The following is a 15,758-nucleotide window of genomic DNA, read 5'->3' as shown; positions in this document are numbered from 1 at the left end:
TGACCTCTGCCTCCGATTCCGGAGGGTGTGGGTTCGAATCCAGTCCGGGGCATGCACCTCCAACTTTTCAGTTGTGTGCATTTTAAGAAATTAAATATCACGTGTCTCAATCGGTGAAGGAAAACATCGTGAGGAAACCTGCATACCAGAGAATTATCTTAATTCTCTGCGTGTGTGAAGTCTGCCAATCCGCATTGGGCCAGCGTGGTGGACCATTGGCCTAACCCCTCTCATTCTGATAGGAGACTCGAGCTCAGCAGTGAGCCGAATATGGGTTGATGACCACTTACTTATACAGGGTGCTCGGGAGTATTTACCATAACTTCAAGGTGTTGACGAGTCCACTTATAGGAGTCGAACTGCATAACTAATATTTTTTTAACTAAAAAATAATAACTTTTATGTTTTCATACAAAGTAATTTGAATAATTCCGACTATCCTTGTAACACACTTATCTATCCTTGTAACGCCTTTATCTATCCTTGCATTTTAAAATACGTCAAATTTGGCTACGTCATAATTACAAGGATGCATGTAAGAGACTTCAAGATTTATTTACAAAAGAAATATTATTTACCTCGAAAATATTAATTTCAGGACACATTGTTCTTTGAAGATTTTTAATTAATTTTCGGTAAAGAATATAACCCCAGAGTTATGAGAAATACTTCCGAGCACCCTGTATATAATTAAAACTTAAAATCCTACTTACCTATACTAAAATACGAAACTTAATGCCATAAAGTATTTTCTACCCGTTTTAGCTTTTGTGATGTCAGCAGAATGAAATAGTCCGTAGATAGAGAGAAATGGGAATTATTTTAAAAGAAGTAGGTAACGATGTGGTGGAAAAAATACGTTCCTCTTTCAGTCAAAATCTACTGGACGGAATTTGATGAAATAAAGAATAAAATGTTATACTTTTTTGAAGTAATAACTTCCTTTAGTAGGGTAAGCCGCTTCGTAACTCTCTCACTCATATGGCAGCAGGTTTAAGTTCTCACTTCTGTCGAGCGACCCGATACTTAGATTTTTTTAGTAACTTGGACTTTTGAATTGAATTTCAATTGATTAACATTGATTTTGGAGATAATAATAGTAATTTAATTTAGGTTTATTATATTCGTATTAGGTTCCTTTTAATACAGTATTTCATAATTTATACACTTAAACTTCCCCATCTCTCGCAAAAAACTGCGTTTTAATAACAATTTAAAAAATAAACATCATATTTATTAAGTTTGTAAAAAAAAACTGATTTCTTTCGCTTTCTTAAAAAAGTTTAAATAGGCTAACGATAAAATTTTGGAAATCGGTTAATTTATTTTAAGGCATTCATGAAAGTAACTTCCAACACAGCAAGTGGCAACCTTATAATTGAGCACTGAATTAAATGCATCCGTTTTGAATGGAAGGCGCAAATTAAAAAATGATATACGGACGATATACGATCATTATTTACCCTTTATTGTAGCACTTTACATATTTATTCATTGTAATGTAAAAATAAATTGAGTAACACCCGGTTATCGACGTAATGGCACTTTAAAGTATGCAAAGGTATCGATTTCTTTGCATTTTTATGGCAGTATGGCCTTTGCGGTCGAAGTGAAGAGATATACTTTCATTACATTATTTTTTTTATTCAATGACCCTTAATGCAATCTCACCTGGGCATGTGGCACGTCGATTCTCTTTCTACAAACGCTAACGCTACGAAAACTAAAAACAATGAATAGGAATGACAGATCCGATTGATAACTTTATCATGTGACCTGTCCATCACATCATTCCCATTATTTTTCAAGTTTTGAAGCATTTGCGATTGTAGATTAAGAAAACCACAGCACTCAAAACTGCGCCAGAGTTATCTTTATGGCGATGCTAGTGAGTTTATCTGCAAATATTTAATTTTTCGTAAATATCACGTTAAATTGCTTTATTGGTCCCATAGCTAATTTGATAATAATGTCCATGGTCCATTTTTATTTTAAGAAAAACTTCAATGTAGCCTGTAAACCTAGGCCTAGGCCTAGGAAGCATCAACAACATATCTCACGATAATATGTTGATCGGCAGGCGTCCATAGATCCGTATCGTAAGCATCTGTTCGATCGCATCGTTCGATGCGATCGAACTGATTTTATCTACTGTAAAATTAAAAAGCAGTTTGATGCGATGCGTCCTATACGATGATGTGGATCAGTGGACGCCTACCATTATATCACTATATGTCTCGTTGCGTTGGGATGAAAGATATTAGACTGGGACTACTCTGCCGCCATTGGTTGACATTTTGTTTCTTTCTCCTCGAGATAATTATGTCGTTGATCACGTGCTACGCATACTGATTGTGTCGGTAAACTACTATAGGTAGGTCGTCGTTATCAACCCATATTCGGCTCACTGCTGAGCTCGAGTCTCCTCTCAGAATGAGGGGGGTGGGGGTCCACCACGCTGGCCCAATGCGGATTGGTAGACTTCGACACGCAGAGAATTAAGAAAATTCTCTGGTATGCAGGTTTCCTCACGATGTTTTCCTTCACCTTTTGAGACACGTGACATTTAATTTCTTAAAATGCACACAACTGAAAAGTTGGAGGTGCATGCCCCGGACCGGATTCGAACCCACACCCTCCGGAATCGGAGGCAGAGGTTTAATCCACTGGGCTATCACGGCACGGTAAATAAACAAACACACTTTCACATTTAGGATCTTGTGTAGGAAAACTTTCGAGGTCAAGGAGCAAGCGGTAAAGTTACTGCCATGTTGCCTGTCGTTACCAGATACAGCACTTTGTGTTTGTTGTAGGTAGCTACTTCGTGCTGCTGTGCTGTAGTTTTTTAATAGACTAGTTTGTCGCGACATCGTCCAAGTGGAATTAAAAAAAGTATAAGCCTAAGGGTATAAATCACTAGTCATTTCACACTTAAAAATAATTATAATTAAGTTGTTCTTAAATTAATGAAAATAAATGTGATTATTAAGCTTAGAACAATTAGATATGGTTAATATATTTTATATACAAACCATACATAATTTAAAATAAATAAGTTATGAAATGACATGCGTTTTCTACCTTCATTTCTGAATTCTTTGTTAGTAAACAGTATTCATCAAGAAAGGCTGAAGTATAGATCCGAATCAATTAATAAATATCAAAAATGAATCAATTTATTGAAAGATTTTTTAAATATTTAAGTTTCTCATAGAGTCGTAGTCAATATTTTTCGTACTCTACCTAACTAGGTAAGTTCAATGTCGAATAGTTTCAAGGGTAAAGTTTGAGCATTCGAGAGCCCATGTGCTGATGCCAATAAAGCGTTATTTCCGACGCGCGTTGGCCAATGCATTTTAACTTTAGTCTCTGGCTGATTTCCTAACGCAACGGTTTGGTTCCACAGTCCGTCTAGCACGTAATATCGTTATCAACCCGTATTCGGCTCACTGCTGAGCTCGAGTCTCCTCTCAGAATGAGTAGGGCTAGGCCAATAGTCCGCCACGCTGGCCCAATGCGGATTTTCAGACTTCACACACGCAGAGAATTAAGAAAATTCTCTGGTATGCAGGTTTCCTCACGATGTTTTCCTTTATCGTTTGTGACACGTGTTAAAATGCACACAACTGAAAAATTGGAGGTGCATGCCCCGGACCGGATTCAAACCCACACCCTCTGGAATCGGAGGCGGTGGTCATATCCACTGGGCTATCACGCATATATACTTCATATACTTTAACCAAACTTTTAACAAAATGCATTGGCCAACGCGCGTCAGAAATATCGCTTAGTTGGCTTAAGCATATGCATTTCACTAATTTTGGCGTGTGAGGCCCCTTAGTCCGGGGGCCCCGTATCATTGATACGGCTGATACGGCTGTAGCTACGCTCCTGCTCTTACTCAAAGTATTCTTCCAAGTGTGTAATAACTTCTCGTTCCAAGCCGGAAGATAGTCAAGATAATCAATATCTGACATTTCTACACAATGGAGGTCCCCTTATTTTTCCACTGAATTGAGTTACCAATTGATTTATACAATAGAAGAGGTTCACTTCGAGCAATAAACTGCAAACGAATGAAGGAGCTAAATTGCTAGCTTCTAATAGCGATTGCGTGCATTTCTGCTATTGCGAGTAATATAAATGCATGCGGAATAGTGGTTAGTGCATAATTAGGTGCATAGAATACCGTGTACTTTTTCATCATTTCATGTGAGATATGTAAAATACAAAATTATAAAAAAAATCGTAGGTTTTAAAGGTCAGGTCACTAATATTTGCGGACCCGGTCAAGCTTCGCTTTGGTTTATGTACATTTCTTCCCTACACATACCCTACCCACCTCTACTAAACCCTACCCTACCCTACACCTACAGTCGCAATCTGTTTTTAATTAACATACTACTTAGATATTATTTTAATATAAAATATTTTTCATCCACGAGTTAACGTAGTTTTTAACTCGGTTCTAAAGCCTATATTTCTTTATTTAATCCTAAATAATTTTGATTTACCTATAAAGAAAATATTAAAAAAAATAACATATAGGTCACCTCCCACCACCTCCTCTTTTTTGAAGTTGGTTAATAAAGTGGCTGCAAGACATAAGGAGTCCTTTTCATAAAGAAATCCCGCGGCTAAAACCTGAAGTAAAATTGACAGCGTCAAACACAAATGACAATAAAACTGTCATTACCAAATCGTACCGAAAATGGCACTCATTGTGCCATTAAGAAATTAGCGCCGCATCTGGGAGACTTCTTTTTTAATGAAAAGGACCTTTTGATTAAATTTGTGGTACGTGCATGATAATTGGATCATGATACACTGAAAACACGAATTTAAAAACGTTCTTATACCAAAGCATCAAAAGATTGTTTAAAAGTATGTTGTCCTTTATACATAAATCAGGTAGATTGTTATCAGTTCGATCCAGTCGGTATTGAAATTGCATTTAATTGAAGCAATACTATCGGAACGCATTCACCCGATGTCAGCTGCCTCGATGAATGTCTCTGACATTTGCATGTAATGGTATCTCATTTTCTTTCAGCTCCGTTGCTATTGAATAGCATCGATTTAGTATCTAAATGTAAATGAATCGTGCTTTAACTAAACGGCCAGACAGGGACGTATATGGGGACTTGTAGTAATGTAATTTGAAATTGGTGTCTAATAATAGGCCTTATTAGAAGGTTTAAAGTCACTCAGCGGGCGATGGAGTGAGCTATGCTTGGAGTTTCTCTGCGTGATCGAATCAGAAAAGAGAAGCTATGTCAGTGACTTTGGTTCGTCTACATCCGCAGACGAACGGTCACCGAACCGAAAAGTCACTGACGTAGCTCAGCGAGTCGCTAAGCTTAAGTGGCAATGGGCAGGCCACATAGTTCGAATAGCCGATGGACGTTGGGATCCCAAGGTGCTGGAATAGCGACCCCGCAACGAAAAGCGCAGTGTTGGTCTACCCCCCACTAGGTGGACGGATGGATGGATACACATCGCATGGGAGTAATATTCGGAGTTCCACAAGGTTCTTTGCTAGGGCCCCTATCATTTATTTTATTTATTCATGACATTGATGCCTGCTTTCAAAATTCAGAATTTTGGCTGGCGTCATGAAGATTTTCAGGGTTGTGAACAATGTTAATGATCAAATGCTTTTGCAGGATGATCTATTTAGACTTAATCTAATAGTGGTGGGATAACCTGGATAGACTAATAGTGGTGGGCTAGGTGGAGGGGAAACGACCACGCGGCCGATCACTCGCTGGTCTGACCAGGTTAAGTTACTCACTGGCCTCCCTGTAACAACAACCGTTAGAATAGACAAGGACCGAACTTTGTGGAGGGGAATTATAAACAACGCATCGAAGGGACTGCAGTGTGGACACGGCCTTCAGCAATAAAGAATGCAACCAAGTAGAAGATTATTTTACTTGGAATGTTTCATTGGTGTACCACGTGTTAGGTTTAAATCCCTTATTCCGTCTCCTGTAGGGAGGATAGACTGGTCCTGTAGAGGGTCGTTGATAAATGATAATAATAAAAACAACAATATACAACAATTTTATCTTTATATTATTTCTATCAGATAAAAAATAACGGTAAGTCCACAATGACAATATTGTTTTAATACTACCGAATTTAGTAGCTACGTATAATCTGGAGATTATCGTTTATCTTGATAGTAATGTCTCGTGATTGACTATTTGGAAGATAATATGAGTACCGAGATGTGTTCTGCGGCGATAAAATATTTGATAAGGTTACAAATTATGTTTTATTGTGGCCTTGTGAGAATTTAGTGTTTGGAGCTATACGAGTATGTTTTGAGGGTACCGAGTGGGTTTCCGATTCCGGCCCCCCACTAGAAGAACACAGAATATCAAACGTTTTGAAGGGAATCGCTGGATGTAAGTAGGTACTTAAAAGAAGCCCATGTTCAGCAGTAGACGTCCATGCATATGATGATGATGATGAATATCTGGGACCGATGGTTTAAGATATTCTGCTATACACTGATACGAATACACCTTGACTACGTTTTATTTCCATAATTCTGGTGTGGATTAGATAGTTTTCGATCATCAATCATAATCTATAGATACTAAAGAGGTAAAGCTTGTTGTATTGTAAGGGGTAATCTCTGGATCTACTGAATTGTTAAACCACTAGAAATCCACAATATTTGTGAGTTTTAAAGGCTCTAAGGCTATATTTTATCCCGGTATTCTCACAGGAACAGAATCAATGCGAGTGAAACGGGCTTCGGCTAGTCGATCATATTTTTACTTAGATATCGAAAGCTGCATTGTTTTGTAATACTGTTAACTGTACACTGTGGCTTCACCCACACTTTGATGAAAGCTCCTCGATTTTCTTGGAATTCAGTAGCGGAATTTCGATAAGACAGCGAATGGAAGGAAATTATCACAATATATTCCACGGCGTTTGTTTCGCTAAATTAAATGTTTACCATAATAATTTTGAGCACAACAATATTGTGTTATCATTTTGTTACTGGAGAGGAAAGAGAATTTCGCCGTGATGTTGTTGTTTTATTAGGTGTCGGCGTTTGAATGAAAACAATGCCGATCCGTTCGATGATAACGCGAACATTATTAATTTTAGATGTTTGCTGGTATATTAAATTAAAATTGGTTCTCATTTGAACGATATAAATACAAAACACTATTAAAAATTTATAAAAAAAATCAACCTTCCCGCTGCGGGACATTTGAGTGCCCAAGTAACCGTAACCGGTGGTCAGGGCTCCAGAGTGAGGAACCTCCTCACAATACGCGCCGTTTCAAGAATCACTGCCTTTTGTATCCGACTCTTGATCCAACAGTTAAGCGAAAGCTTCTTAAGTTGTTGGTCGAAGCTTTTCGCTATAAGACCATTGACTGAAACGATATAATATTATTATTTTATAATAATATGTATATCTGAAATGAAATGAAATGAAGATTTATTGTTTATAGTTTTACAATTATTGAGGTGGCTGAGATCTTCTTTATGTAAAAACCTGTATCTAAATTGGAACGAACGTTAGCCAGTTCATCTTATCAGAAACCATTATTGACTTTTTCAGGGTCACTTTTGACTCTATGATAACACAGAACATTTTAAACAAACATATTTTTACTTATAATATAACATTTACTTTAAGCGTATGCATATAATAATCACAAGTGCTTTTTGCTATAGTAGGCAGTACGTACAAATTAATTATTATAATAGGTCTTTTACCTTTGAAAATTTTATAAGCAGCATTTTAAGGGCTAATTATCTGTGAATTGACGCGCAACTTTCAAACTTTTATTCGAAAGCCGTGTTCTTTTAATTTCAATTTCAGTCATATTAGTATTTTGTTTTTTTTTAAATGTGGCAGTTTTTGGTGGTATGGATAAACTAAAAATTCGTACAATGTTTGAATTACTCCTACGTGGAAACAACGCTGCGCAAACAACACGAAACTTTAACGACGTGTACTTACGGGAATATTTATCATCATAACATCCGATGGACGTCCACTGCAGGACATAGGCCTTTTGTAAGTACTTCCAATCATCACGATACTGAGCCACCTGCATTCAGCGAATCCCTGCGACTCGCTTGATGTCGTCAGTCCACTTGGTAGGGGGGTCGGCCAACACTGCGCTTACTAGTGCGGGGTCGCCATTCCAGCACTTTGGGACCCCAACGTCCATCGGCTCTTCGAACTATGTGCCCCGCCCATTGCCACTTCAGCTTCGCAACTCGTTGAGCTATGTCGGTGACTTTGGTTCTTCTGCGGATCTCCTCATTTCTGATTCGATCACGCAGGGATACTCCTAACATTCCGTTCCGTTCCGTTCCATCGCCCGTTGTGTGGCTCTGAGTTTTCTTATGAGGCCCATAGTTAGCGATCGCGAAATTCCTTCTTCATACAGTCCTCGGGGTGTGGTGTTTATTTTTGCATGTATGAGTCGTCATAACGTCAACGACAGTCGACACCATAAATACTCTTCCAGATGTTGTTTGAACCTTTTTGCTAATAGACTATTAGGCTCAAACGACAATCGGAACAATAACAATTAATACGTATTTTAGAATTTAAACTATTGTGAGTGGTATTTATATTAATTGACTATGAAAAGCGACTTAAACTCACGTAATATTAGGTTGGAGTATGCCCGACTAGTTTCGAACCCATACGGGGCCCTTAGTCATGAGCTGGTTATTGCATCGCGCCACGACCGAAACTAGTCGGGCATACTCCGACCTAATACCATGTGAGTTTTAGCTGTGTTTCATAATCAATTAATAATTAATACGTACATAAATAATGATATATTGCAAAATAATAGTTTTGATACAGTCACTAACTATATATTGTACCGAAATAGTAAGTGAATAAAAGACAATCAAACTTTATGATGTTTTTATGAACTTGCCAAGTGTAAGTTAGTCGCGAGTAAGTTGGCAGAACTTGAGCGCTACTTATTGTTCAGTTTATGAAGCTAATGTCACTTATTTCTTTGTCTTATAGCCTCATTTATTTTATTTATCCGCGACACCAAGTTGTGGAACTGTCATGAACTGACCGACTTCAGATAAAATTGTTATCTTCTTAATAGAATAACGATTTTTCATTCGTGTTAAATAACATACGTATTCGTTTCCGTAATCCGTTTTACAAGGTACGTTTAGGTAAGATTAGTAACATTTTTTTAAAATATTACTAACTGTTGGATGATAATAATAAAATTAGTCTGTGTACATGGTTAACTAAGTTACTTTATTCTAAATTCCATATAATTTATAGTAGAATCCCAAAGACAGCGGACTGTACGGTTATCAAATCAAAGAAGAACAATGAATATTTTGCGACACTAAAAGCTTGTTTTATGGTTTTATTAACCGACTTCCAAAAAGGAGGAGGTTCTACGTTCGGCTGTATGTATGTTTTTTTTTTTTTTTTTTTTATGTATGTCCAGCGATAATTCCGTCAATTATGGACCGATTTTGAAAATTCTTTTTTTGTTTTGTAGGGTTTACTTCCAAGGTGGTCCCATTTTTTTCATGTCAGGATCTGATGATGGCATCCTGGAGAAATTGAGGGGAACTTTCGAAAGTTGTAGAGACGGCTAGTACGTTTGTTAGTGTTTCTATAAGGTATTTTAAACCACTACAACTTTATGAAGGTTTGGAGATGGTCTGATGATGGAGCCGAAACACAGACGATGGAACTCGTCAAGGGTTTACAGCAGTCACCTTTTGTTTGGGCTTAATTAATTTGTATTGATGAGTACTTTCCACCTATATGGGTTGTGACTGTATTAAGGGTCTGGTGATGAAGACGAGGGACAGTGAAGAGAACTCCTCGACGGTTCACAGTAGCTACCTTGTGTTTGGACTTGATAAATTTGTATTGATGAGAACTTACCACCTAGAAGGATTGTGACTGTATTAAGAGTCTGATGATGAAGACGAGGGACAGTGAAGAGAACTCCTCGACGGTTCACAGTAGCTACCTTGTGTTTGGACTTGATAAATTTGTATTGATGAGAACTTTCCACCTAGATGGATTGCGACTGTATTAAGGGTCTGGTGATGAAGACGAAGCACTGTGAAGAGATGCTAACACTAAAAATAAAAAAATAAAAATTTTAATAAAAAAAATTCAACCGACTTCCAACTCAAAAAATAACTTTAACTAAAAAGCAAAAAATAACATCCTACCTATGTGCTACCTTCTGATCAGTTTGAAGGCGGTGCCAAGCCAGTGTCGTGTTTTAATTAAAGCTGTTTCTGGAATACCACAGAAATTTTGTAGTTTAAACGTATTTAATTAAAACATCACTGGCTTGGGACCGCCTTCAAACTGATCAGAAGGTAGCACATAGGTAGGATGTTATTTTTTGCTTTTTAGTTAAAGTTATTTTTTGAGTTGGAAGTCGGTTGAATTTTTTTTATTAAAATTTTTATAAAACAAGCTTTTAGTGTCGCATTCTTTATATTTACAAACATGCCACTTAGCGAAGTTGCCTTTATTATGATCATCATGTATCTAGAGTCTAGATAAAGGGAGATCATGAGGTCTAGACTCTAGAAAAAGATCTATTAGGGTGTTTGACAATTAAGCTGAGGCTCGTTCTGTTTTTTAATAATTACTCCAGAACCTGTTTACACCTACTCCTAAATATGGCCTACCCACTGACTTTAGAAAGCGGCATATCTGTGACTTAAATTCTCTTATGTATTTCGGCCTTAAAATAGATTCCAAACAGCTCTCTGGGGGACCTTGAATGATGAGGCCGACTGTCAAAGATCACGATTTCGTCCCATACGTTATCGCGGGTAGACAGAGGCGTTAAATCTTTAAGGCAAACTAGGCATATGCCTGACACTGTGGATTCAAAAGACATATGTTATTAAACTCCGGGACACAGATCTGTGCAGACTCTATCTAGAGGCATAGGAAATTCCTATGCACATCTTATGCAATTGCCCAGCACTATAAACGCAACCTCCACTTAGGGCATATCGCAGTAAACTCGGAAGAGGTAAAACACATCTCAAGCCAGCCAAGAAACTGCTGTTGTACCTGTCGGCAACCAGTATTGGGGGGAAATCTAGTCTGTGGCGATTACAATAGATCGGTAACGGTAAATGTGATACAGGGACCTCGAGAAGACCTGCAGAGCCGCGACATCAAGAATAAGAAGGCATATGCCTTGCTCTGTAGTTTGTACCTGCTCTAAATGAATGTTTTGTCCTATACGTGCATGTAGGCGTGATGCTATGAGTCAACCTATTTCCGATGGGTTTATTCCAAACTATGTCCAAAGCCATATAAGCTACCTGTCCTGCCGATATCGTAAACAAGATACGCCGCAATATATCGGTATATTAACATTAGAGTACATTATAAACATAAAATTTTATGGAGCTGTATACGTCACTCTTATCACGTTATATTGGTTCGAGTACGCAATTTTGTGGGGTACATTGACACACGAGTGTCTATCGTTGGAAGTAATACGATGTATCGTGTATGTGACAGACTGCTGGATCGAACGTTAATGTTAATTGTTAGGGCTTTTAATATTTTAGGGTTCCGTGCCTCAAAAGGAAAAAAGTCGAAACCCGAATCCTTAGGCCCAGTTTTTACGTTTGTTCTCCGTCTGTCTGCTTGATTGTTGGGTTCCTTGCTCAAAGGTAAAACCTATAATACCCTATTAGCCGTGGCGTGCATAAGGTTATCGATCTGGGTATGCACTAGTAAGAAAAATATAACCAAACTAAAATCTTCATTTAATAAGCATTAAAAATCAAGTCTTTGGGTATGCAGTATTTTAATGCATGTATGAAGTGCACGCCACTGCCTATTAAGTACTAAGATTAGTCCGTCCACCTGTTATCACACTGTTGCTGCTATAACAACAAATACTAAAAACATAATAAAATAAATATTTAAGGGGGCTCCCATACAACAAACGTGTATAATTTTTTTCTGTTCAAATTCAACCATATTTTATTAAGTACTATCGAATGATAGCAATTTCATCCGCTTTGAATTTGTACTTTCGGATAACTCTATCCTATTAAATCACATTAAAATAAATCTAAAAACTCATTTTTCTATTTTAAAAACATAATAGATAATAATAATATATCAACCCATATTTGGCTCACTGCTGAGCAAGAGGCTCCTCTCAAAATGAGAGGAGTTAGACCAATAGTCCACTCTATTAATATAAATATAAAGGCCCAATGCGGATTAGTAAACTTTACACACGTAAAGAATTAAGAAAATTCTCAGTTATGTAGGTTTCCTTACGATGTTTCTCCTTCACCATTTGAGACACGTAATATTTAATTTCTTTAAAAGCACATAACTGAAAAGTTGGAGGTGCAAGCCTCGGACCGGATTCGAAACTACGCCCTCCGGAATCGGAGGCAGAGGTCATATCCACTGGGTTATCACGGCTTAATATCATAAATATAAAAAAAATACTTAATTTAAATATATATTATTATATATATTTAATTTTATTAAGTATATTTTTTTAAATTTTAATAAAGAGATTCTGTATGTAGGTAAATAAAACAAAAACAGGCTCTTTTGCTGGACTTGAACCTATACCTAACTTGGTGATCCATAGTCACAACGGATAACCATTGCCTGGTGATTGGTAGTCAACCGGATGATCACTGCACCAAAAAAGTAGTCACATAAATGAAATTAATCAATCAACATTAAAACTAAAATTCAAAGTACAAAATTAAAACCGGTTTGGTATAATTAATTAAAGAGAACTGAGCGTTGAATACAAAATGAAAGTAGCCCGGGAGATTTAATAGATAAAGATTATAATTAATCCGTTAAAAGCAAAGCAACAATTAATTGTTTTGCATTATTTATTTATGCTGTATTATACGAGTGAAACTACTCAATACATATTGTTTTAATCTCAAACTAAGTCGATAAGTGTATTATTATGTATTGTGATTGATAAATAAACTAATTAATGATCGCGTAACTAACTAGCGGAAGCCCGCGACGTCGTCCGTCCTTAGACCCCCTTAAAACGGCCTTGTCTTAAAATCCGTTCTTAGTGGACTCTACTAAATAAACTACCTTCCTGCTGAACTTCATCTGTTTATACTAGCCACTCACCATCCGGTAAGCACACATGCCTGTAGCGCTCACGGTTTGACGTCAGATAAAACTGATCGTGTGTTGGTCGCGATCGGCATGATGTCATGCACGTCAGCTGTGAAGCCGTTAGCGCTGCAGGCATGTGAACTTAATTGATCGTCAGTGGCACAATCTTAATAATATTATAAAAGCGAAAGTTTGTATGGATGTTTGGATGTATGTTTGTTTGGATGTTTGTTACTCTTTAACGCCGCTACTAATAAAGCGATTTGGCTGAAATTTGGAATGGAAATAGATTTTACTCTGGATTATTATCCCGAAAAATCAATGGATTCCCGAGATTTGCGAAAACTGATGATTATGATGATATGAATGTTTGTTACTCTTTCACGCCTCGACTACTGAACCGAATTAGCTGAAATTGAGTTTGGTATTGAGATATATTATAGTCTGGATTAACACATAGGCTACTTTTTATCCCGGAAAAATCCATGGTTGCCGAGGGATTTGTGAAAAACTAAATTCCACGCAGACGAATTCGCGGGCATCTGCTAGTAATATAATAAATATTATTCCACCCGAAAGAATATTAAAACAACCTGTTGCTACGACGCGCCCATTCAACGCCGCTGTGCCAAATAATCCGTCAGATATCACAAGTTATCTAATATATCACATTAAAACTTTATAATACAACTCAGTTAAACTTTAAACTCTTATCTGGAGTTTACTCGCGAGGCAAAAGCCAAAGTTTATAAATGGAATTAATCCATATCAGTTTATAAACTTTTCTTTTAAAACTTCTCTGGAGAATACGTTTCGTATTTGTTTGATTTATTATACCTACTGTGAATAGCATTCGTCTTGTTTAGTTTGAAAAGAAGATTCACACGTCAAGTCTGAAACGGTTTTTTTTTTTATTTTTGACTTGGTGGGGCATGCTTTTGCGTTTCATTATACTAGAGCCGTGATAGCCGTGAGCCGTGATAGCCCAGTGGATATGACCCGTGCTTCCGATTCCGGAGGGTGAGGAATCCGGTCCGGGGCATGCACCTCCAACTTTTCAGTTGTGTGCATTTTAAGAAATTAAATATCACGTGTCTCAAACGGTGAAGGAAAACATCGTGAGGAAACCTGCATACCAGAGAATTTTCTTAATTCTCTGCGTGTGTGAAGTCTGCCAATCCGCATTGGGCCAGCATGGTGGACCCTAACCCCTCTCATTCTGAGAGGAGACTCAAGCTCAGCAGTGAGACGAATATGGGTTGATAACGAACATACTAGGGATTGCCGCGACTTCATACAGGCGACATTAGTTTTTTTGGATGACTTTTCCGAAACGCAGCAGTCGAAGCGTACCTACATGAAAGTACCTTTAACGAAACTATTTTTTTAAGTACTACACAGAAGAATTATACAGAAGAAAAAAAGCTGTTTTTTGTACTCAAAAAAAAAAATCAATAAACAAACGAATTTTCCAAGCTATATCTGTTTCATTGCGTTGGAACGAAAGATATAGAACTGTGACATCTCGGTCGCCATTGAACGGCGTTTTGTCTATTTCTCTTCATTTGCTCGCATGTTAGCACCAAAGAATTCCGTTTATTCATTTTGAGGTATGAAATCCAAAAAAAACGCACAGTATGAAAATTTCCAAATCCCAATATTAGCAAAATTCTGTAGCTTTTTGAAATACGCAAGTAAGTATATGTAATCCGTTTGGATACGTCTCCATTTGCCCAATGACATTGTTATTTAGATAAGGGTAGGGGAGGATTAATCCTTAATTTGGAAAGGCGCCTTTGTATTCCATCATCTCGTACATAACCCATGTAGAATATAAATGAAAAGAATTTTGTTCGTCTCCGTTCCTAAATTCCTAATTAGTTGAAATAATCTACCCAGACTTATAGGTACATTGATATTTTATAGTAGAGATATGGCACTAGCGTCTCGAAACTGAGGCGGACTTAAGTGGCTAATTGTCTTAATTTCATTTAGGGCTCATTTACACGAGCGGCAACTGCTACTAACGACCGCAGTCGACTGCAGTCGTCGGTAGCAGTTGCCGTTCGAGTCACATTGTAAACATCGAAAGATATTTAAAAAAAATAACTAAATACTGTCTACAATGTCGAGCTATGTTCAGTTAAAACTCTATAAGTATACACAAATGTATAATATAAGTAAACACAAAATTGTGAATGTTTTTTTTTTTTATTATTTTTATTCTTTACGAGTTAGTCCTTGACTACAATTTCACTTGATGGTTAGTGATGATGCAATCTAAGATGGAAGCTAACTTGTTAGGGGGAGGATGAAAATCCACACCCCATTTCGGTTTCTACACGACATCGTACCGGAATGCTAAATCGCTTGGCGGTACGTCTTAAGCGATGGTAACTAGCTGCCAAAGCCTCCCACTTGCAGACCTAGTGTGTGCTATGTGGACTTATTGCGGTGATTTTGTAGCCACGTAAACATATCTATATTATAAAATAATCGTTGGATACGACTAAACGACGACCTGGATTTTTTATAGTAATACTTGAGAAAACAAACTTATGGACTTAGATTTGGACCACTTGTTATCATCGTAGGAAATCGT

The 15,758-nt window shown here is 37.3% G+C and overlaps 1 protein-coding gene across 1 annotated transcript in view; it reads right to left on the bottom strand.

Annotated features, from left to right (window-relative positions):
- The window catches only part of LOC128198030 (high affinity cAMP-specific and IBMX-insensitive 3',5'-cyclic phosphodiesterase 8-like), a 209,715-nt gene that overhangs the window by 12,417 nt on the left and 181,540 nt on the right, over positions 1 to 15,758 (bottom strand). The window lies entirely within an intron of this gene.

This window comes from Bicyclus anynana, chromosome 20 (genome assembly GCF_947172395.1).
Source record: "Bicyclus anynana chromosome 20, ilBicAnyn1.1, whole genome shotgun sequence".
NCBI lineage: Eukaryota > Metazoa > Arthropoda > Insecta > Lepidoptera > Nymphalidae > Bicyclus > Bicyclus anynana.
This window is presented reverse-complemented; position numbering and strand designations above follow the sequence as displayed.